Genomic DNA, 22,754 nt, shown 5'->3' with positions numbered 1-22,754 from the left:
AGAAAAAACATACCAACAGTAGATACAGCAGTAAGTTGGCTCAGAAATATTATATGAACCCAATATTTAATCTGTACAAAAATGAACATTCTGGCAATGCCTTGTTCAAAATTGTTTTTCCAAAGCTTATCAACTATTTGGTAATTATGTGTGAAATCTACGACTGTACATGTCAAATCTATAGAGAGCAATTTCCTACTGTTTTTATGTTTCCGTACAGAATACGACACCCCATCATGCTGATATAAGCTAGACGTTGCAGAAATATACATTGCTGACAACTTTTATCTGGAGTGAAATATCAAAATTATGGTGAAACATAACATTTATTTAAGTTCCAGGCAAGAAAAGAGAAAACTCGGCATCGCTGCACCGCCCCGACCTCAAACAGAAGTCCAAAGGGTCTAATACCACATACACACTGAGACCACCAAATAACCCCACTTGGGACAGGTGCTCAATCCATGAAACGACAAAATGGAGAATCTGCATGTGAAGAAATGATGGATGGCACACACCGTTCAAATATGCAAGGCTTTATTCAGGAGTAAAAGGCATCGGCACAGGAGACATGTGTAGAGTACGGACTACAGCCGTTTTGCGCTACAGCGGGTCGATCAGGACCCATTGAATCATAGAATCATAGAATCATAGAATCGTAGAGTTGGAAGGGACCTCCTGGGCCATCTGGTCCAACCCCCTGCTCAAAGCAGGATTCGCTAAATCATCCCAGTTAGATGTCTGTCCAGCCTCTGTTTGAAGACTTCCATTGAAGGAGAACTCACCATTTCTCGTGGCAGCCTGTTCCACTCATTGATCACTCTAACTGTCAAAAAGTTTTTTCTAATATCTAATCTGTGTCTCCTCCCATTCAGCTTCATCCCATTGCTTCTAGTCTTTCCTTGTGCAAATGAGAATAAAGTTGATCCTTCTACAATGTGACAGCCCTTTAGATATTTGTAGACAGCTATTAAGTCTCCTCTCAGTCTTCTCTTTTGCAAACTAAACATTCCCAAATCCTGCAACCTTTCCTCATAAGACAGGGTTTGCAGACCGGTCACCATTCTGGTCGCTCTTTTCTGAACTTGCTCCAGTTTGTTGATGTCTTTTTTAAAATGTGGTGCCCAAAATTGGACACAATATTCCAGATGAGGTCTGACCAAAGAGGAGTAGAGGGAAATAATTACTTCACGTGATCTAGACTGTATGCTTCTGTTAATACATCCTAGAATTGCATTTGCCTTTTTTGCTGCTGCATCACACTGTTGACTCATATTCAGTCTGTGATCTATTAGTATACCCAAGTCTTTTTCACATGTGCTGTCACTTAGCCCTATTCCTCCCATTCTATATATGCTTTTTTCATTTTTATTGCCCAGATGTAGTACTTTGCATTTCTCCCTGTTAAAAGCCATTCTGTTAGTTGCTGCCCACTTCTCCAGTTTATTTAAATCTTTTTGAATCCTCTCTCTCTCTTCTCTAGTATTAGCTATCCCTCCTAGCTTTGTGTCATCAGCAAATTTAATCAGTTTACCCTCAATTCCTTCATCTAAATCGTTGATAAAGATGTTGAACAATACAGGGCCCAGGACAGAGCCCTGTGGTACCCCACTTGAGACATTCTTCCTACTGGATGTGCAGCCATTTACGACCACTCTTTGGGTCCGATCACTAAGCCAGTTATGAATCCACCTAACAGTTGCCTTGTCCATTCCATACTTAGTCATTTTTTCAATAAGGATTGTATGAGAGACTTTGTCAAATGCTTTGCTGAAGTCAAGATATACTATATCTACAGCATTTCCTTGATCCACCCAATCAGTAATACCATCATAGAAGGAAATTAAATTAGTCTGACATGACTTATTAGTTACAAACCCATGCTGACTCTGTTTAATCACTTCATTCTTATCCAGGTATTGACATACATGTTGTTTAATAATTTGTTCAAAGATCTTTCCTGGTATAGAAGTCAGACTCACCGGCCTATAGTTGCCTGGGTCCACCTTCTTCCCCTTTTTGAAAATAGGAACAACATTTGCTCTTCTCCAGTCTTCTGGCACTTCTCCTGTTCTCCAAGAATTTTCAAAGATTATGGAGAGGGGTTCAAAAATTTCTTCTGCTATCTCCTTCAGTACTCTGGGGTGTAATTCATCTGGACCTGGAGACTTGAATACATTTAGGTTAGCTAAGTGTTTCCTCACTATCTTTCTGTTTATAGATATCCTGGATTCTTCTATTCCCTTAATAGGACAGTGAATAACAGTTGATGTTACATTTCCTTTCTGAGAGAAAACAGATGCAAAATAGGAATTTAAAAGTTCAGCCTTCTCAACATCCTGTCTTACCATTTCATCATTTTCATCCTGTAAAAATCCTATAGCATCTTTGACTTTTCTTTTACTTTTGACATATCCCCAAAATCCTTTATTATTGCTTTTGACATCTCTTGCAAGCCTCAATTCATTTTCAGCTTTAGATAATCTGATTTGTGCCTTGCAGGTTCTGCAGACAGCATTATATTCTTCTTTAGATATGCCTCCCTCTTTCCATTTTATAAACATTTTTTGCTTCCTTTTTAGCATGTGCTTAAGCTCTGTGTTCATCCATCCTGGTTTCCTTAAATGCTTCCTATTCTTCCCTCTTTTCGGAATTGTTAACAACTGTGCTTTGAGAATTTCATTTTTCAAGATTTCCCATCCTTCCTGGACATTTTTGTCTTTAAGGATATCCAGCCATTGGATCCCTCCAATTCTCATTCTGAATCCCTTAAAATCTGCCTTTCTGAAATCTAACCTTGACGTCTGAGTCTTCACAGGTCTTCCGCCTCTAGTTATCCAAAATTCTAAAATAGCATGGTCGCTACCTCCTAGGGTCCCAGCCACTTTTACCTCCTCAACCATTTCCTCCCTGTTTATAAGGATTAGATCCAAGGTAGCAGTTCCCCTTGTTTTCTCCTTTACCTTTTGGAAGATAAAGTTGTCAGCAAGAGAGGATAAGAATTTCCTTGACCTGTTAGTTTTGCCTGAGAGAGATTCCCAACAAATGTCTGGATAGTTGAAATCTCCCATGACAACTATGTCATATTTTTTGGAGAACTTGGCCATTTGATGCATAAAGAGTTCATCCATATCTTCAGCTTGCACAGGCGGCCTGTAGTAAATGCCTACAATGGTGTCCTTTCCATTGTTCTGTCCTTGTATTCTTACCCAAACAGTTTCCACAGAACTCCCAGTCTCTGAAGCTTCAATCTCTGTGCAGATATACGCATTTCTAACATACAATGCGACACCCCCTCCTCGTTTATCAAGTCTGTTTCTTGCAAATAAGTTGTATCCTTCTAGTCTTGTATTCCAATCATGTGTATTGTCCCACCAAGTTTCAGTGATTCCAATGACATCATATTTCTTTTCCTGTGTTAGTAGTTCCAATTCTCCTTGTTTGTTGCCCATGCTTTGTGCATTAGTATAGAAACATTTTAGTTTGTGATTGGTTTCTCTTTCTCCAATATTTTTTTTAATTAGATTCTTTCGTCTTTGTTCTTCCTTTCCACTTCTAATAGCAGAGTTCTCAGTAGCATTTGTCAGGTGTATGGCTTTTTCTGGTCTTTTGCTTCCCTTCCCATGTTGTTCTAGTTTAAAGCTCTCCTTACAAGTGTAGCAAGGCGACTTCCAAATACCTGCTTTCCAGTCTTCGTAAGGTGCACCCCATCTCTAGCAAGTAGTCCATCGTATAAGTAGTTCACTCCGTGATCCAGAAATCCAAATCGTTGCTGACGGCACCATCGACGTAGCCAGTTGTTCACCTGCAGAATCTTATTCCACCTCCTTGTTCCATGGCCATCCACTGGGAGGATGGAAGAGAAGACCACCTGCGCTCCCAGTTCTTTCACTTTCTTGCCTAAGTCTTCAAAGTCTCTGCAGATGGTTTCCAGGTCGTTTCTTGCGGTGTCATTTGTCCCCACATGTAGTAGCAGGAATGGGTAGTCATCTGTAGGTCTGAAGAGTCCTGATATCCTGTCAGACACATCTTTAATTTTTGCACCTGGAAGACAGCACATTTCTCTTGAAGTTATATCCGGTCTGCAGATAGCGGCCTCTGTTCCTCTCAACAGGGAATCCCCCATGACCACCACTCTCCGTTTCTTCTTCACAACATTTTTCTTTCTCCATCCAGGAGGACTCTGAAGGCGTACAAGGTTGCTGTTTGTTGGCAAAGTCTTATCCTGATGTATTTCTTCATCGTTTTCCTGCGTGAGAGCCTGGTACTGGTTTCTGAGCAGTATGGGTGCTGACTGCCTCCTGATCCTCCTGCTTCTCTGGGTCACATGTCTCCAATCCTCTGTTTCTTCAGGTGCACTTCGAATTTCTTCTCTTTCTGTAACATGAAGAGATAATTCTGCTCTGTCCAAGAACTCTTCACCTTCCTTAATGATCTTCAACGTAGCTAACCTCTCTTCGAGATTTTGCAACTTTTCCTCCAACAGGGTCACAAGCTTGCATTTGTGGCATGTGAAGTTTGGCTTTTCCACTGGTAAATCTGTGAACATGTAGCAAGAAATGCAGCTCACCAAATGGCTCCTGGCCTCTTCCATCTTGAGATTTCTTAAAAAGATGAAAGATGAGCCAAAATTCGCGCGCCGATAGGCGCGCGGTTTCTCCGGTTTCCTCTTTTCAGCTGCAACGACACTTATCCCAGAAGGCACTGGGAATATGCAAATGATCTCCTCAAGACTCTTCCCCTGGTTTCTCCGATTTCCTCTTTTCAGCTGCAACGGCCAAAACCCAGTGATCGTTGAGCTCGCGGAGACTCTTCACTTATCCCAGAAGGCACTGGGAATATGCAAATGATCTCCTCAAGACTCTTCCCCTGGTTTCTCCGATTTCCTCTTTTCAGCTGCAACGGCCAAAACCCAGTGATCGTTGAGCTCGCGGAGACTCTTCACTTATCCCAGAAGGCACTGGGAATATGCAAATGATCTCCTCAAGACTCTTCCCCTGGTTTCTCCGATTTCCTCTTTTCAGCTGCAACGGCCAAAACCCAGTGATCGTTGAGCTCGCGGAGACTCTTCACTTATCCCAGAAGGCACTGGGAATATGCAAATGATCTCCTCAAGACTCTTCCCCTGGTTTCTCCGATTTCCTCTTTTCAGCTGCAACGGCCAAAACCCAGTGATCGTTGAGCTCGCGGAGACTCTTCACTTATCCCAGAAGGCACTGGGAATATGCAAATGATCTCCTCAAGACTCTTCCCCTGGTTTGAAGCTCAGTAGCGCGAAACGGCCGTAGTCCGTACTCTACACATGTCTCCTGTGCCGATGCCTTTTACTCCTGAATAAAGCCTTGCATATTTGAATGGTGAGTGCCATCCTTCATTTCTTCACATGCGGATAACATTTATATAATATTTTAGTATATATATTAAAAAGAATCTGTCAATATGATCAAACCTTCGTCTACATGGGCATTTTGGTTATAGGAAGCTGAATAAAATGATTCCTTAATATCTGTGATCCGATGTCTTATTCCAGGGAAATTCATATTTTCCTTATAGGTAAATAAACTGTTCAGAACTATGGGCCGGACACTGTTTTGCATGAGAAGGGGGAGTTACCAGTGTGATGTGTGATGGCCGCTCTCTGATCTCCTGATCTCACAGCAGAACTGTGTGTGATTATACCTGACACATCTACAGTTTCCTCTAGTGCTTCAGCTTCCATCTAACAGGCAAACAGAGTTGCAGCAGAGCTATAGTTGCTAACATGTTTGTTAAGAGACACAATTAAGTTTCACTGTTCTATGTTAGTTCCATATCTCATGCTGGTAACACCTCCTTTTATTAAAAATAATCTCTGGAGGCAGATTTTCGTGCAGATCTATGTCCAGCCCACAGCCCTGAACAGCTGATTTACATATAAGAAAAACATGGCTTTCTTTGGAATAAGACATCAGATCACAGATATCAAGGTAGCATTTTATTTAGCTTCTTATGATCTACATGCCATATAGATGGCTTGGGAGAGTTGATCCTACTGACAGATTCCCTTTAACACCTTAACGTCCAATGATGGAGAGAGTCCGTCATTGGACGCCTCCCTGTTTGGTGCAGGCTTCGGCGATGAGCCCACACCTTTTCTGGCACATGACAGCTGATCCGTACAGCTGACATGTGCCCAGAACAGCGGCAGGTGGTATCGCGATTCACCCACGGCTGTTAACATGTTAAATGCCGCTGTCAAACTCTGACAGCGGCATTTAGCATGCACACGCAGGAAGCACGTCATTACCTCCTCCCATTAGTGCCTGTGTCACGACTGCAGGTCGCCTATGGGTTGGCATGACAAACCGGGGTCAGCAAAAGACCCCTGTGGTTGTCATTGCTGCATTGCTATAAGCGCTGCCTGGTGGTCGGAGCTCATAGCAAGTGAGCATCTCTGTTACGTAGAGCAGGGTTGCAGCATCAGAGGCAATTGGACAACAGCAGCTTTAAGTCTCCCATGGAGACTATTGAAACAAGTAAAAAGTTTAAAAAAATGCTTTTAAAAATATTAAAAAAAAAAAAGTTCAAATCACCCCCCTTTTGCCCCATTCAAAATAAAACAATAAAAACACATATTTGGTATCACCGAGTTCAGAATTGCCTGATCTATCAATATATAAAAAGAATTACGGTAATCCAATCGGAAAACGGCGTAGCGAGAAAAAAAATCGAAAAGCCACAATTATGTTTTTGGGTTGCTGCAACATTGCAATAAAATGCAATAACAGGCGATCAAAAGATCGTATCTGCACCAAAATGGTATCACTGAAAATGTCATATCGGCATGCAAAAAATAAACCCTCACACGGCCCCAGATCCCAAAAAATGGAGACGCTACGAATTTCGGAAAATGGCAACTTTTTCTTTTTTACAAACTTTGGAATTTCTTTTCACCACTTAGATAAAAAGAACCTAGACTTGTTTGGTGTCTATCAACTCGTAATGACCTGGAGAATCATAATGGAAGGTCATTTTTAGCACTTAGTAAACCTAGTAAAAAAGCCAAACAAAAAAACAAGTTGTGGGATTGTACTTTTTTTTGTAATTTCACGGCACTTTTCCTCCCACTTTCCGTTACATGACATGGTAAATCCAATGGTGTCGTTCAAAAGTACAACTCGTCCCGCAAAAAAACAAGTCCTCACATGACTCTGGGAAGAAGGGGAGCAAAAAATGAAAAAGCAAAAAACAAAAATACCCCTGGTCATTAAGGGGTTAAATGTTATTACATTTACTTGTTCTCATCAGTCCTTTGGTGCCTGCGGGAGCTTATTGTAGAGTGGTCACAAAACTGCGTTAAATGAAACTATATTAAAATAACAGGTTCTATCCAAAGGTTATAGTAACCAGATGGGGCAGGAAAGAGATCCTCAAATCCTTCTCCCACTCTATTGGAAGGGCGCCATATTAGCATACCGTAGAATAATAGAATATGTCCACTTTTTCCTTGCAAAAATCAAATCACTATTATTTATTACATCTACTTAGAAAATAAAGTAATTCTATCTTACAGTGGAGAGTATGAGAATAAAGTGCTGAAGAGTCAATCATCAAACATAAAATATTGACAGGTTTTAGATATTGGCTCAGTCCCTGGAGGCATAGTGAACCAACATACCCCAAGGAGACAGACCCTGGCTCCATCACTTTGCAGAGATGATCACAAGGCTTGCTTTCACTTTTCCTTTCCATGGACAGCCTGAAGTCATCTCATTAAATGAAAAATGCGTCACATACAGCAGATGTCGCTTCTATCGCTGGATCTAAAGACACAGCTACCGCTAAACATTGCACATAATGAGCGCCGCATCAGAACGGATTATCTTGGCTGCCGTTAGCGAGTTTGTTTTGCTACTGACCGGGAAGTTTCATCTTTGGAAATTACCGCCATTTATAAATATCCAATTAATTGTGTAAATAGTTCCCGCATTCGGTATAACGGATATTGGGGGTTTTATACTTAACCTGACGAACCTGCGCTGCGGTTTATTTTTCTCCCAGGCTCCATTAAACAATTTGCTGTGACATTTAAGCACATCCAGGATGTCTACGCTTCTTAATCGCCTCTTTTCGAAACTTTTCAAGTTAGAGACTTGTGTGAAGATGTTCCTATCTCCGGGAGCCAGATGTGCAGGTGACGCAATCGGCCGCCAATGCTTGGAGATTTTTCCTCTGATAACATCTGCGGTACGTCGCCCTGGCAGGCGGAAAACTGGATTATAAATCTCTTTATCAGAGGTGGAGTGTGCAATGGGCGAGACCCAATATGTCTTAAAGGAAAGTTAGATGGGAAAATAATTGAGGCAGAGGATCACAGAGGAGAGAAGCAGCATCTCACATCACAGCCCCTGCCAATATACTCGATTACGTAGCACGTACGGGTGTCATGTCTCCTGCTCATAATACCCTGACACATCTATATAGTTAATGGAATAAAAATGTTATGTTAATGGTTCCTATAGTGGAAATATCTAGCCATCTACATCTGCCTATTATTCCAGCAGGGCCAGAGGTAACCAATTGATCGCTGCTCCGTTCTTTTTCTTCTCTGACAACTAATTAACAGGAATGTGCCGTCTATTTTTTCACTATATAAAACCAGTTCTTGCAACCTATTTTTTGCATCAAATTGTTTTGCTTTTTTTATCATTTTTTTTTTCTGTATATTATAAAGGGGGAAGACAAATTGCCTGAACTGCGGTAACAGCGTTCAGAGATTGCTGTTCCTTCACTTCTATTTATCTGGAATAGCAATTAAGATGTGACATCATCTGTTGTGAAGGGTAGATTCTGTGTCTACTATATAGAGAGAGGTGTTACCTTTCATTGTAATATTGCCTGTGATGATAATGAGGCTGCTGAAAAGTCTTCTGCACAGAACAGGAAGTAACGACTTAAAGGGAATCTGTCACCCCATTTTGGGCCAATAAGCTGTGGCCACCGCCACCAGGGGCTTATCTACAGCATTCTGTAATGCTGTAGATAAGCCCCCGATGTAACCTGAAAGAGAAGAAAAACAAGATAGATTATACTCACTGGGGTGGCGTGGTATGGTGCGGTGGGTGTCGCGGTCCGGTCCGGCGCCTCCCATCTTCCAGAGATGACGTCCTCCTGCTTACTTCTGCCGCGGCTCCTGCACAGGCATACTTTCTCTGCCGGACCTCTCTGACCTTTCCCGGCGCCTGCGCACTGCAGTACTCTGCTCTGCCCTCAACAGGGCAGAGAAAGTACGCCTGTGCAGGAGCCGCGGCAGAAGTAAGCAGGAGGACATCATCTCTGGAAGATGGGAGGCACCGGACTGGACCGTGACACCCATTGAACCGGACCGGATCCCCAGGTGAGTATAATCTAACTAATTTTTCTTATCTTTCAGCTTACATCAGGGGCTTATCTACAGCTTTACAGAATGCTGTAGATATGCACCTGATGGTGGTGGCCGCAGCTCATAGGCCCAAAATGGGGTGACAGATTCCCTTTAATTTTAGGCCCAATCGTCATTGGAAAAACTGGAAAATCATCATTGGAAAATAGAGACTTGAATGACGAGAAAATGGGTCATTTGTGGATGACACATTTCTTTTTAAGTGTACCCCAAATTTTTATATGGTGCACCCACTTACATGTCTTGCAGATTGGTGGGAGACCAAGTCCTGCGACCCCCACTGATCGCTTGAAGGGCTGCCCAGGAGTGCAGAAGCACATAGTGACCCATAAACTTTCCACTGAACCTGTGCGGCACTTTGAACGCTTCTGTCTGCTGAGCTGTGCACGCTTACACTCAGTCTTTCCTGTGATCAGTGGGGGTCTTTGGATCGGAACCCTCACTAATCTACAAGATGTGTATGAGGATATACCATCTAAAAAAAATACTGAAATAGTCACACTTTACCAAAACGATTCCAACGTTAAAGGAAGTTCACTCCGCTGGAACATTCTTACAACAGTTTACGTTGTAGATTTACGTTAGTTGAGCAATGTGGCAAATATTTTTCCTTACTTATCTTGTACCAGTCTTGGGAAACATGATGTTTTATTTCCATTTATGTACAGAGCAAAATGTCTCTTCCACTTTTCCAGGGAGCGCTGTACTGTGGGAACTGACAATTACAGTCACAGGACATTTCTAGTTGGGCACATTTTCATCTGCACTGAATCTACTGAAAATTAAGAATGTATCGGTACATACAGTGCATTGTCGCCTATCTTTTCTTTGACGCCGTGTTTTATTCTCCGCTCAGACAGAAAGCTGAATTCAAACTTCTGCTGGAATCCTGCATCCAGTGTCCAGCGCACTTTGGGAGTTCAGCTGACCGTCACGGATAAGCCGCTCAGCCTCACCAATGTCTGCGGAGAGCAGAGAAACCCCGTGCAGGTCTCAAGGAGGAATCAGCAGGATTTTTACCATTGCTTTTGGAGTGAATGGTGAAAAAAAAAACTTCATACAGCTCAAAACGATACAGAGTGAATAAACAAAGTAATTAATAAATTACTATCAGTTATCTCACGTTAAACGCAGATTACAAGTTATAGCATCAGCAGGGCAGATTGCTCTCAAAGCGTTAGCTCACGTGCCAGTAAACTGCAACATGTTGTAAAGGGCAAATCTCTGCCCATGTTCTTAAAGCCCCACAAACCATCTGATATTTCTATTTTGCACTTTCTATATTAATATCGCTGTAGATTGCATTAATGGTGTTTCCTAGGACTTTAAAGGGTTTGTTCAGTACTCGGACAACCCCTGCTCGATCCCACTTGTAAAATAGTAACACTTAGGCCGGGGTCACAAGAGCATCGATTTTCTCATCCGAGCGAATCTGATCGATTATGCAACTACACTCGACTCAAACTCAAACTCTGATCAGAGTGTCAGCTTAGTGTTATCCGATTCTGTCAGATAAGAGAACTGTGGCACAGGTAAGGAGGCAGATGGAGACCAAAATTTCTCCCTCTCCTCCATTCTGTGAGTCTGCGGAAATTGAACTGCACTCAGATGTCATCCAAGTGCAGTCTGATGTTTTCCACGCACCCATAGGCTTGCATGGGTGTGTGACATCTGACTTGCCCAGCAACCGGTTTCATGCTGAAATTTTTTTCTCATGACACTGATCAGCACTGAACATTTGTCCAAGTGCGATCTGATGAAACTTTGGCTAGCATTCGTCTGATAGTCACCTCTGGTGCCGGCGCCGCTCCAGCAGTGTTGACACTGACTCACCCCGGTATTATGTAACATTGTTATTTCACGCAATCGTTATGGCCAATCAGCGTTGGCTTCATTCGCCTTTGGAAAAATCGCATACATCCAAAGGAAATAGAGCTGCTGATCTTCTCTGATTTCTTCCGGTTGTATGTGATACGTCTAAAGACAAGGAGAATGCAGCCAGCACTGATTGGCCATAATGATCGCGTGAAATAACAATGTTACATGATCCCAGGAGAGCCAGTGTTGCCACCGCTGGAACGGCACCAGGACTGAAACGAGTACACGTGTTATTATATTACAAGGGGGAAACATGAGGACTGAGAACGGTTTGTCAGAGTAGTGGCCAACCCCTTCAGCATTTCTTGGCCTACCCATATCTGATCTGCATGAGTCCAACTCCTGCCAAAGCTGGAGCTCTGTGCCCCTTCCCCGTTTACCAGGCACAGCGCCAAACATTTAGCTGTGGCTGTGCCTGGTACTGCAGCTTGCTCCCATTCACCTGAATAGGACTGAATTGCCATGAGATGAAGTATGAGGCAGGAAGAAATGTAGGGTGCCGAGCCTAGTACAGGGGCAACCCTTCATCAAATCTGATGCTGGAAGCTGGACAACCACACAGGAGTGAATTCAGGAGTGTGAAGTATTACTGTGTGGTTGGATTACTCTTGGCTTTGGCTGGAAACATTGTATATGAGATTCTAGCCTAGAACGTACAATTTCAGATTTTGGTAGATGTGGCATTGATGTGTTAAAGCGACGCTTCCAAAAGACGGCTCCATGGGCCCAATTTTAGTTAATTGTTAGCTTTTCTTTTTTAGTGAATCTGAAATCCAGAAAGAAGAAGAATCCAGAGAAATAAGTTATGTGTCAGCAGCACTTATCCAGTAACAATAATGCCTCTGTAGTAGCTAGGTAACTGCGCATATAATGGAGAGAGAAAACGACTCTTCACTTAACTTCTGAATTCACCGTTATAAAATGTGGTCTATTTATTCCATCTGATCTCCCAGCCAACAATATACAGGTAAACTAACACTCCGTCCCCTCCCACTGCTGCAAACGTCAGGTATTTGTCAAGTACGCTGTGATAAGAAACGCATCATGGATATTTCGAGTGTTTACCAGTGTGCCCAGTGTATAAGCCAACCACACCACTCACAGGCGAGCAGCAGCTTTAAAGGGAATGTGTCGCCGAAACTATCGACTGAGTCCAAGAACACATGCCATGTTCGAAACGCGTCGTTTCATATCACCCTCCCTCCGGTTAATACCGGCTCAATATGTCACAGCGGCAATTCTTTTATATGTTAAACAAACAAAGATTTTTGGGATTTTATCGGATGAAGATGGATCCTTCCTTTTTACAGGTGTTCGCTTTGGCGTCTGGCAGAGACGCGGTCCCATGCTTCCCCTCCACTTCAGCAGGAATGCATTAAGGGATAAGCTGAAATAATTTTTTCCTTCCGTCAGCAAAATTATTATACCTTTTGATTAAATCAGGATTTTATAATAAATCATTTTTTTTATTTGAAGCTTATTTGCCATATTGAATACAGCTACCCATTTTAAAGAAAGTAAGAAACCTTATGTTGCGCCCCCAGGAGTGTGGCAGCCACAGTGGCTTTGCCTTCCTCCAGGGAGGGTAATGCCAGACTTGGAAGCAGTGAAGGGTCTCTCTCGCAGTTAACCTATATATGCAACACAGTTCCACTCCAGGCCAGCAGGGGGGACTCTGAACCGCAATTGAAGGGAGGAGTGCTCTCTGAGGGCCAAAAGGAAGGAGTGGTCAGCTAGTGTGAGGAGGGCCACGTGTGTAGACGTGTGGAGAGAAGCTGGAGGTTGAGCTGAGGAAAGAGAGCTCCCTCCCAGTGAGAGCGCATGAACTGGAGCCTGGTCTCCACGGTTGTACGGATGCTAATGGTCCTGCAACAGACACCAGAGGAGTAGGAGGCTGTAAATGCCCTACACCATCTAAGACTCGGAGGCACAACAGCACGGAGTGAGCCAAGAGTGGAATAGCAGCTACGGCTGTCTGCCATACGAGGAGTGCTAGTAGAAGAGAATTAGGAGGAACTTCAGTGTAACTCAGTACTAGGAGTACGTCACTCAAATAAGCGCTAGGAAGGAGACTGCACAGCCCATCTGCTGAGAGAGAATCCTGAGCTGCTTCCAGGCTAGCCTGCTCCGCTACCATCTGTAATCAGGACCCTGGACTGCAGTTATCAAGTAAAGGTACAGAAATTGATCCCCGCTGTGTCTTTGTCTGCTTCCTACCCTTCCGGCACTGCTACATCCCCGTGCCAACCATATTTACACTGCCCTGGGACTACAGCTCCACCTGTGGGGAGCTTTTACATCTTTGCTGCACCATACCATCAGTCCCAGCGGATCTGCATGCAGCGTCGGCTTAACATCTCACTTGCCGAACACCACAGGTGGTGTCACAAACTATTCATTTAATCAACTACATTCCACCATACAATCTCCCCCATTACTTGGGCGCCCAGGGCCACGGACCGGGTCACCGCTGCTGTGACATATCCCGCTGACACCGGCCCGGTACCGAGTACCCCACAGCCCTGGGAGGGCGACCCACTTACAATTTTCATACTGGCCACTAGGCCTAATATTAGGATTCTACTCCCTGTTTTATACAAATGACTTTCCAGCAGTCTCATGATCATTACAGACAGGAGTAAGTGAAAGGTAACACTGCTATATGTAGCAGATAACACAGGATCCACCATTTGCAATGGGTGATGTCACAGCTCACCTTCTCCCCTGCACAGTGATCTTTGCCCAGATAGAACCTTCCACACAGGAGAATAGAGTCTGAACTAGTCAATTGCTGCTTATTCCCTTGTGACTGCTGAAATGAACAGGAAGTATGACTGTAATAATATTAGGCTGTGAAAACTGCAACTTTTTATATAAATAGTAATATGGAGAACTGAAAATGACAAAACAATAAATTCAACATGAAAACCTGATTAAACAATACAACATTTTCTGATGGCACATTCTTTTTAAACTGACCCTATAATGTTAACTGAATGAAAAACAATGGGCACAAATGCCCTCAGTCATACACATAAGAAGTCACCCGAAACCAATAATTACAGGAGGACCTGCCAGCTGCTTCTTGCCACCCAAACGACAGACACCGGCTTCTGCAGTACAAACAACAATGTTTTATTTAGAAATGCTGCTTAGATGAAGGCGCAGTCTGGGACAATGTGACGAGTCCAAGAGCTGGGTCCATCCCGGCTTCTTCCCACCCACTCAACTAGACTGACAGATCTCTCATGTGTAGGACGAAGTGGGGAGAATTAGCCGATGGCCGAGGGCAGGTATGGAACGAGTATGGCTAGTTAGGAGCCATCAGTGTGTACGGTTCTATTTAAATAAGGGTCCCATTACATTTAGCGATGCACCAGCGATCCCGACAACGATGCGACCTGGTCAGGATCACTGGTGCATCGCTAAATGGTCGATAGTGAGCTGCCAACAGGCAGATCTCACCAGTGATGCAGCAGCGATAAGCGATCCACCGGCGGTCGCTCTTACCTGTCACACCGCCGCGATGATGACGACTTCCGCCTGCATCCATGCGTCGCTATTCGGCGCCAGCGGGACGGCAACAATGAAAAAATGGCCCAGGACATTCGAGCGCGATCAGCGATATCCAGCGCGGAGGGGCCGGTCGCAGGTACGTGTCACACAAAGCGAGATCGCTGCTGCGTCACAAAATCGGTGACGCTTTATCAATATAGCGATCTCACTATGTGTGAAAGGCCCGTTAAGATCAACCAAAGTTTTGAAACTTTCAAATGTATTTTAGATTTCAGTTCTTCGCCTTTTTCAAGATTTCTGCTGGCTCCTCAAGTAGATATAACATTCAGAGGCCTATAAATGGGCCCCGTACCAACCTCAATTAGACATGAGTAGTTTTCAATTTCTGGATATAAATAATGACTGTTTGTATTCACTGAGATCTTGAATCATCCCACTACAGAGGCGTGTGATTTGCGAGATCTGGGATTTGTAATATACATAATGATAAAACACTGACCCCGCGGAAATCTTGTGAGCCCCAGCCGCAGGTCACAATCGGCTACACGGCCAGGGGCGGACTAACCACTGGTGCAACCTGTGCAGCCTAAGGCCACATTCACATGGTCAGTATTTTACATCAGTATGTGTACGCCAAAACCAGGAGAGGAACAATCAGGGGAAAAGTCTAATAGAAACTCGTCACCACTTCTGGATTTCTCACCCATTCCTGGTTTTGCTTACAAATACTGATCTGAAATAATGCTGTGTGAACGTGGCCTAAGAGGTAAGGGGGCCCGCTTCCAGCTCCAAAGCAGGACTAATTGTGCATTATGACGAATTATTGAACTTCAAGGGGCTCATATATTGTTCTTGCACAGAGGGCACTTCTGAATGTGTCCACCAATGTACCCTGGATATAGGAGACATATGCTGCACAGCTCTCCATGGACGTATCCCATATATTCTGGTGTTTCCACCTAACATTTTATCATTTAAACATGCGGCGTACACCAGTGTATATTCTCTCATGAGAGGGATTCAAGCCAATCATGCTAATCACACTCTGATCAAACAGAATATAATAATCATAGCGTGATCCGATTTTCTCGGATGAGGAGAAAATAGAAAAAGATATCTCCATCTTCTCCATTGTCAGTCCGTGAAAATCGAATCGCACTCAGATGTCATCCGAGTGCCGTCGATATTTTTCACTGACTAATTGACTTCCATGGATGAGTACGATTTGATAATTGGATCCAACTCGGGCATCCTGTAATTTTTACCTTGGACCGGCTCAGTCCCGAGAACAAAATCAGACATGTGCCCTGGCCTGTAGAATAGCATTGGTCCCCGTGCAATCAGATGTTTTGTTGGATCGCACACGTACCGAAAATACAGCCACAAGCCCTTCCCCTTATTCTCCAATTCTAGCATCTGTGGCATACACTACGAGACGATCTAAATGCAATTCAGATCCCATTTCCCTCTCTGTGTTCGCGAATTCCAAACACTGTAAAAGAAAGTGCAAAAAAGAAATCCAAATACAGTCTCGAGAGATCGCACCGCTGATTAGAGTTATATGGAAGGCGGTAGAGAACCAGGATCTGCAATAAATGACCTTCATTTTTTGATTCATTAAATTACTATGAAAAGTCACATTAGGACAAGGAAATAACAAAAGCCCTGAATGTATTATCAGTCCCATCATGCGCCAAGTGATGGGTTTCTATTAATTCTCTTGCTGCTGCAGGGACCGGTGTGACAAGCTCATCAGACCAAGTTCCATCTTCTCTCTACAGCTCTGGGTATAAAGCACCTGACGACAATTTATCCTCAACCTGAGAAAGGTCATGGCTTAGATTTAACTAGAAAGGTAAAAAGAAAACCTTATAATAAATGAAAGAATAGATTCAAACATTCTGCAAATTAGGGAAAACCCAGAAGAAAACTCCAATCTGATAAGATGCCATAGCGGCAAATCTCATTGGACTGAACCCAAGACGATTTGAGGGTTGAAGCAGCTGGATCATGGAAAGTGAGAATCATTAAAGGGGTTGTCCATTTAAAAAAAATAAATACCAAGATCTGGTCTTAATATAATTAGATTCACCATACTTTTATTCCCAAACATGTTTCCATATAAAATCAGACCCCACGAGATCATGTTTCTGGTGACAGATAAAGTTACGGCACATACTATGGGGTCACATTTATGAAACCTTCTAAAGGAAAATCTGTGTTGTCAGTAGCCACCAATCACAGCACAGATTTCATTTTCCAGGAGCACAATAAAAAATGAAAGCTGTGATATGATTGGTTGCTACGGGCCGCTGTGAGATTACTCCTCTAGATGACCATTTGTTACTGCAATTTTTGGTGGTTGTCTCCATTTTTTTCCTAAAGTTAATTCAACAAAATTAAATAGAAAGCTTAACTGACATTTACTCCGGCAAATTCTCACAGTTTATTTCTGCCTTCTATATTAACAATAGAAATCCTCATAAAAATGAGACAGGCTTCAAATCATTATGGTATAGCTGTCATGGTTGGCATGACAATAGTCTTTAGGGAAAGGAAGTTGCTGAAGTATTAAAAATAGTCGTTTAAAAGCCGAGTGATACACACAGAGAAATGTATTTTTGAGGATTACTATGAAGCTTCCATGTTCATGGCTTCGTTATAAAGTTATATTAATGGCATTAACTCCAAAAATGACGGTCCTTCATATCACAGCACATAATTCCAAATGCCTGGATGAGACCAGCTGCATTGAGAGACTCATATCTGATACACCAGCATTTTCTCAATTTTGCCACTAGCAATGAAATGGGGTCATCCTAGCAGTGATCCCGTTCATTTAGTGATGCGAGAACATGATCGGATAAGGTGCTGACCGAGTGACTTCAGCGTGCTCGAATAATATGTTCGACAGCTGCAAAACATGCAGGGATTGCCTAACAATCCCTGCATGTCAAGCAATCCCTGCATGTCAAGCACTCCCTGCATGTCAAGCAATCCCTGCATGTCAAGCACTCCCTGCATGTGTTGCGGCTGTTGAATAGAAGCAAGACATGCAGCCGCGGGGACTCAAACATTTTTCAAGCAAACCGAAGACAATTGGTCAGCACCCGAACATGCACGTTTGCTAATCAATGTGTTATATCCAATACACAGCTCCTGACTTACGGTACTTATTTACTTAGTCCCATGTGCGCCAGGATCAGAATCTGAAACCCAAATGGACACAAGATACAAAGGCTATGGATAGGGGACGTGATATATGCATATAATAGATTTATACGTTACGCACATCTGTATTAAAGCATATGTGCGGCTGACAACCATTTTTTTGTATTGCTCCAATGCATCTAAAATAAAAATGAAGCAACCTTGATAACAATCTTGATTAAAAAATGCCCTACAATGTCAAGTCCCACAGCCCCTATTCAGCCCTATATGTCTCCATGGATATAGACTGTAACATATGTGACTTTTGGTGCTGCTATTAAATGAAGCTATGGGATTCATTTTAGTCTAGGTTTAATCATTCCGTTCTAAGAGCCATGGGTGGGCCAGTCAGCTATTTAAACCCCTGAAGCTCTGACTCCCACTGCCAGTCAATAGCGTTACTGCCTTGGTTTAAACCGTTGTGCTCCCGTTTGTTTGTTCTGATTATTCCCATTCTCTGACCTCGGAGAGTTCACTGATGTTTCTCCCACCTTATAATTTTGTACCTGCGTACCTCCTGGTTCTGACCTGGCAGTCTGACTATTCTTATCGCTTGCTTGCACCCCCGATCAGTAGCTGACTCCATGGCCCAGCCTAAAGCCCCCGTCACACTAAGCGAGATTGCTAGCAAGATCGCTGCTGAGTCACAAGTTTTGTGACGCAACAGCGATCTGACCAGCGATCTCGCTGTTTGTGACACGTATCAGCGACCGCCTCCCTGCCGGGTATCGCTGATCGTGCTCTAATGTCCTGGGCCATTTTTTGATCGTTGGTCTCCCGCTGGCCAGCATGCATCGCTGCGTGTGGCAGTGGGAGACCATCGATCAGCGAGCTCCCAGCGCTGTAAGCAGACGCTGGGAGCTGGTATCTAAGGTAAACGGCGGGTAACTAAGCGCACACGTCGCTTAGTAACCTGCTGTGTACCCTGGATACCAGCGTGCTCGCGCTGCGAGCTGGTATCCAAGGTAAACAGCGGGTAACTAAGCGCGACACTTATTACCCGCATCATCGCTGGTCCTGATCACTGGTGAGATCTGCCTGTTTGACAGCTCACCTGCGATCATGTAGCGACACACCAGCGATCCTGACCAGGTCATATCGTTGTCGGGATCGCTGGTGCGTCGCTTAGTGTGACGGGGGCTTAAGAACCCCTGTGGAAGTCCAGGTCCCTGTACACTGGATAAAGGTTGAAGGCTAGGGCAACCCCTGGGATCTGGAAAACGAAGTATCCAGAGCCAAGTCTGTTTGTAGAGGTGACCAGGTGAACATATTTAGTGCCCTCGTGACACTAATTAACCCTCTCTAGTCTTTTGGTGTTTTTACACCACCCCTGGCCAACTCTGTCCACTTTTCAAGAGGAATGGCGCATGGCCAAGTGCATCCAATAAATTCATCCCAATTTACACCCCAAAAGTGGTGTAAATTAAAACAAAAATGTGTATCAGTGCCTGGAGAAAACAGTGGCACACAGCAGCTGAAAGATTCATAAAAGAGAGGAGAAGCCTTCTAATTAATTTAAGGCACATCTTACTCCAGCGCAGCCTTTATTACAGCTGGAGTACAAAGCAGTGGTAATTCTGCACACTTTATCTATCTGTTCAATACTACTAGGTATATATTGGCATATTACCATAATTAAATTAGCGAAAACTAGGAGATATGAAATGCATAGCTAGGAAGACAGATAAAGTTTATGGTCTATAACCATGGGGACATAGAAGAGCCGCAGCCAAAAAAAATATATGTCAAGACTAGTTGCTTCATACTTTTTTCTAATTTAAAGGGTATAACCAGGACATTAAAAAAAATGTGTACAAGCACTGATAGACAGGTCATTGCTACCTACCTGATGGGCCCGGCACAAGCACAGAGCGATCACAGACTTCCACTGATGTCATGTCAAAAGAGCGACTGTTTCTTTTCCTAATGACAGGGAAAGACTACTACCCTGTTTCCCCAAAAATAAGACACCGTCTTATATTAATTTTTGCTCCGAAAGTTGCACCATGTCTTATTTTCGGGGGGGGGGGGGGAGCTCTAAAATGGCTCCCACACACTTTCTGGACACTGTACCGCTACCGTAACAATCACCCACAGCAGTTCCTTTACCGTAGCAACCCCATCATCATTTTGCAGCCCAAAATATTCCCATCATCCCCTTACAGTCCCCAATACAGCACCCCCATCATTCCATTACAGCCCCCATCATTCTACAGTACAGTATTGCAGCCTCCCATTATCCCACATCATCCCACTGCAGCCTCCCATCATCCCGGTATCCCACTGCAGCCTCCCATTATCACAGTATCCCACTGCAGCCTCCCATTATCCCGGTATCCCACTGCAGCCTCCCATTATCACAGTATCCCACTGCAGCCTCCCATTATCACAGTATCCCACTGCAGCCTCCCTTTATCCCGGTATCCCACTGCAGCCTCCCATTATCACAGTATCCCACTGCAGCCTCCCATCATCACAGTATCCCACTGCAGCCTCCCATTATCACAGTATCCCACTGCAGCCTCCCATTATCCCGGTATCCCACTGCAGCCTCCCATTATCACAGTATCCCACTGCAGCCTCCCATGTGTGTACCGTACACACACACACCCTTACACAGACACACACACACACCCTTACACAGACACACACACCCTTACACAGACACACACACACACCCTTACACAGACACACACACCCATACACAGACACACACACACACACCCTTACACAGACACACACACACACCCATACACAGACACACACACACACCCTTACACAGACACACACACACACACACACACCCTTACACAGACACACACACACCCATACACAGACACACACACACACCCATACACAGACACACACACACACCCTTACACAGACACACACACACACCCTTACACAGACACACACACACACACACCCTTACACAGACACACACACACACCCATACACAGACACACACACACACCCATACACAGACACACACCCATACACAGACACACACACACACCCTTACACAGACACACACACACACCCATACACAGACACACACACACACCCATACACAGACACACACACACACCCATACACAGACACACACACACACCCTTACACAGACACACACACACACCCATACACAGACACACACACACACCCATACACAGACACACACACACACCCATACACAGACACACACACACACCCTTACACAGACACACACACACACACCCATACACAGACACACACACACACACCCATACACAGACACACACACACACCCTTACACAGACACACACCCTTACACAGACACACACACACACCCATACACAGACACACACACACACCCATACACAGACACACACACCCTTACACAGACACACACACACACCCATACACAGACACACACACACACCCTTACACAGACACACACACCCATACACAGACACACACACACACCCATACACAGACACACACACACACCCATACACAGACACACACACACACCCATACACAGACACACACACACACACCCTTACACAGACACACACACACACCCTTACACAGACACACACACACTTTCACTTTCTTACTGGTTTCCTCTGCGGTGCTGCTTTCAGTACTTTGGTGGTGCAGGAGCCCTGGGCCAATCAGAGCGCAGGAGCCCTGGGCCAATCACAGCCCAGGAACAATCAGAGGCTATGGATGACGTCAGCTGGCCCATGGTTCCTGCACTGTGATTGGCGCAGGGCTCATGGGCGGAGATCGGCACACAGCTGCGAGGCTGTGATTAACTCCTGCGAACAGCGCGGCTGCAGTGGCGGGCACCTGAGGGCACCGGACAGCGGGAGCAAGACACAACTGCATGCCCCATGCACAGAACAAGGTATGCCTTATTTCCGGGGGGGGGCAGGCGCAGTGCTCCCACTAGCATGCCTTACTTTCGGGGGGCGCCCTATTTACGGGGAAACACGGTAATATCATGCTGATTGACAGCCGGCTGGCTGCATGAAACCGCTCGTCCCGCCCTTTCAACAAGAAGAGAAACCACTGCTCTATTGACAGGGAGCAGCTGAAAATCCTGCAGGAGCGGTCAATGACCACCACCGGATACAACAGTCAGGTAGTTGTCTTTCTTAGCAACTGCATACCTGTTATTTTTTTTTATTTAAGAACCAGATATCTCCTTTAAGGTTTTGGATATTTTTATTTTATGTTGTCCTTTGTGAGATTTGAACCCAAAAACCCAGCTCCGCAAGCTTACAGTGCCAACCACCGAGCTGACCACATGCTGCTGTTACACGATCGTTCATTAGAATACAGCTTATTGACAAAAAAGTGCAATCAACATAATTAATATGCACCAACCTTCAGACCATGTAATTCTCACATGCACATTTTGTGAAAATTCTCTCCTCTTCAAACAGAATGGAATTGCTCGTCGTCACCATTTCTACTGTATTTCATACTCATTACTTGCTGTCATCATCATATGTAATTGCTGTACACACTATCTACTGCATTGTATTATTTATGAAGGCAACTGCCTTCCACTTTCCTATAAGCTAGAAGCCAGTTTTTAATGTCATCCATTATGTAGATTAGATCTAAAAACAGTATGGCATTACCTAGATAGTGAGATATCGCACTACTAGCCTTTGAAATCAGGAATTTCAATTACCTCTATCACGTAGAAAACAGCACAGAAGCCTGGAGGTTATCGTTA

General features: G+C 44.1%; 1 protein-coding gene and 1 long non-coding RNA gene across 4 annotated transcripts in view; one reads left to right on the top strand and one right to left on the bottom strand.

The window, feature by feature from the left end:
* The window catches only part of SLC8A1 (solute carrier family 8 member A1), a 509,050-nt gene that overhangs the window by 231,086 nt on the left and 255,210 nt on the right, over positions 1–22,754 (bottom strand). The gene's annotated exons all lie outside the window — the stretch shown is intronic.
* The window catches only part of LOC141063461 (uncharacterized), a 58,468-nt gene continuing 57,317 nt past the window's right edge, over positions 21,604–22,754 (top strand). For both annotated transcript variants that reach the window (XR_012224883.1, XR_012224884.1), the window contains exon 1: positions 21,604–21,914. This is a non-coding gene — a long non-coding RNA (uncharacterized lncRNA). The remainder of the gene's footprint in view (positions 21,915–22,754) is intronic.

This window comes from Dendrobates tinctorius, unplaced genomic scaffold, assembly GCF_039654945.1.
Source record: "Dendrobates tinctorius isolate UK_male_01 unplaced genomic scaffold, ASM3965494v1 ptg000250l, whole genome shotgun sequence".
NCBI lineage: Eukaryota > Metazoa > Chordata > Amphibia > Anura > Dendrobatidae > Dendrobates > Dendrobates tinctorius.
This window is presented reverse-complemented; position numbering and strand designations above follow the sequence as displayed.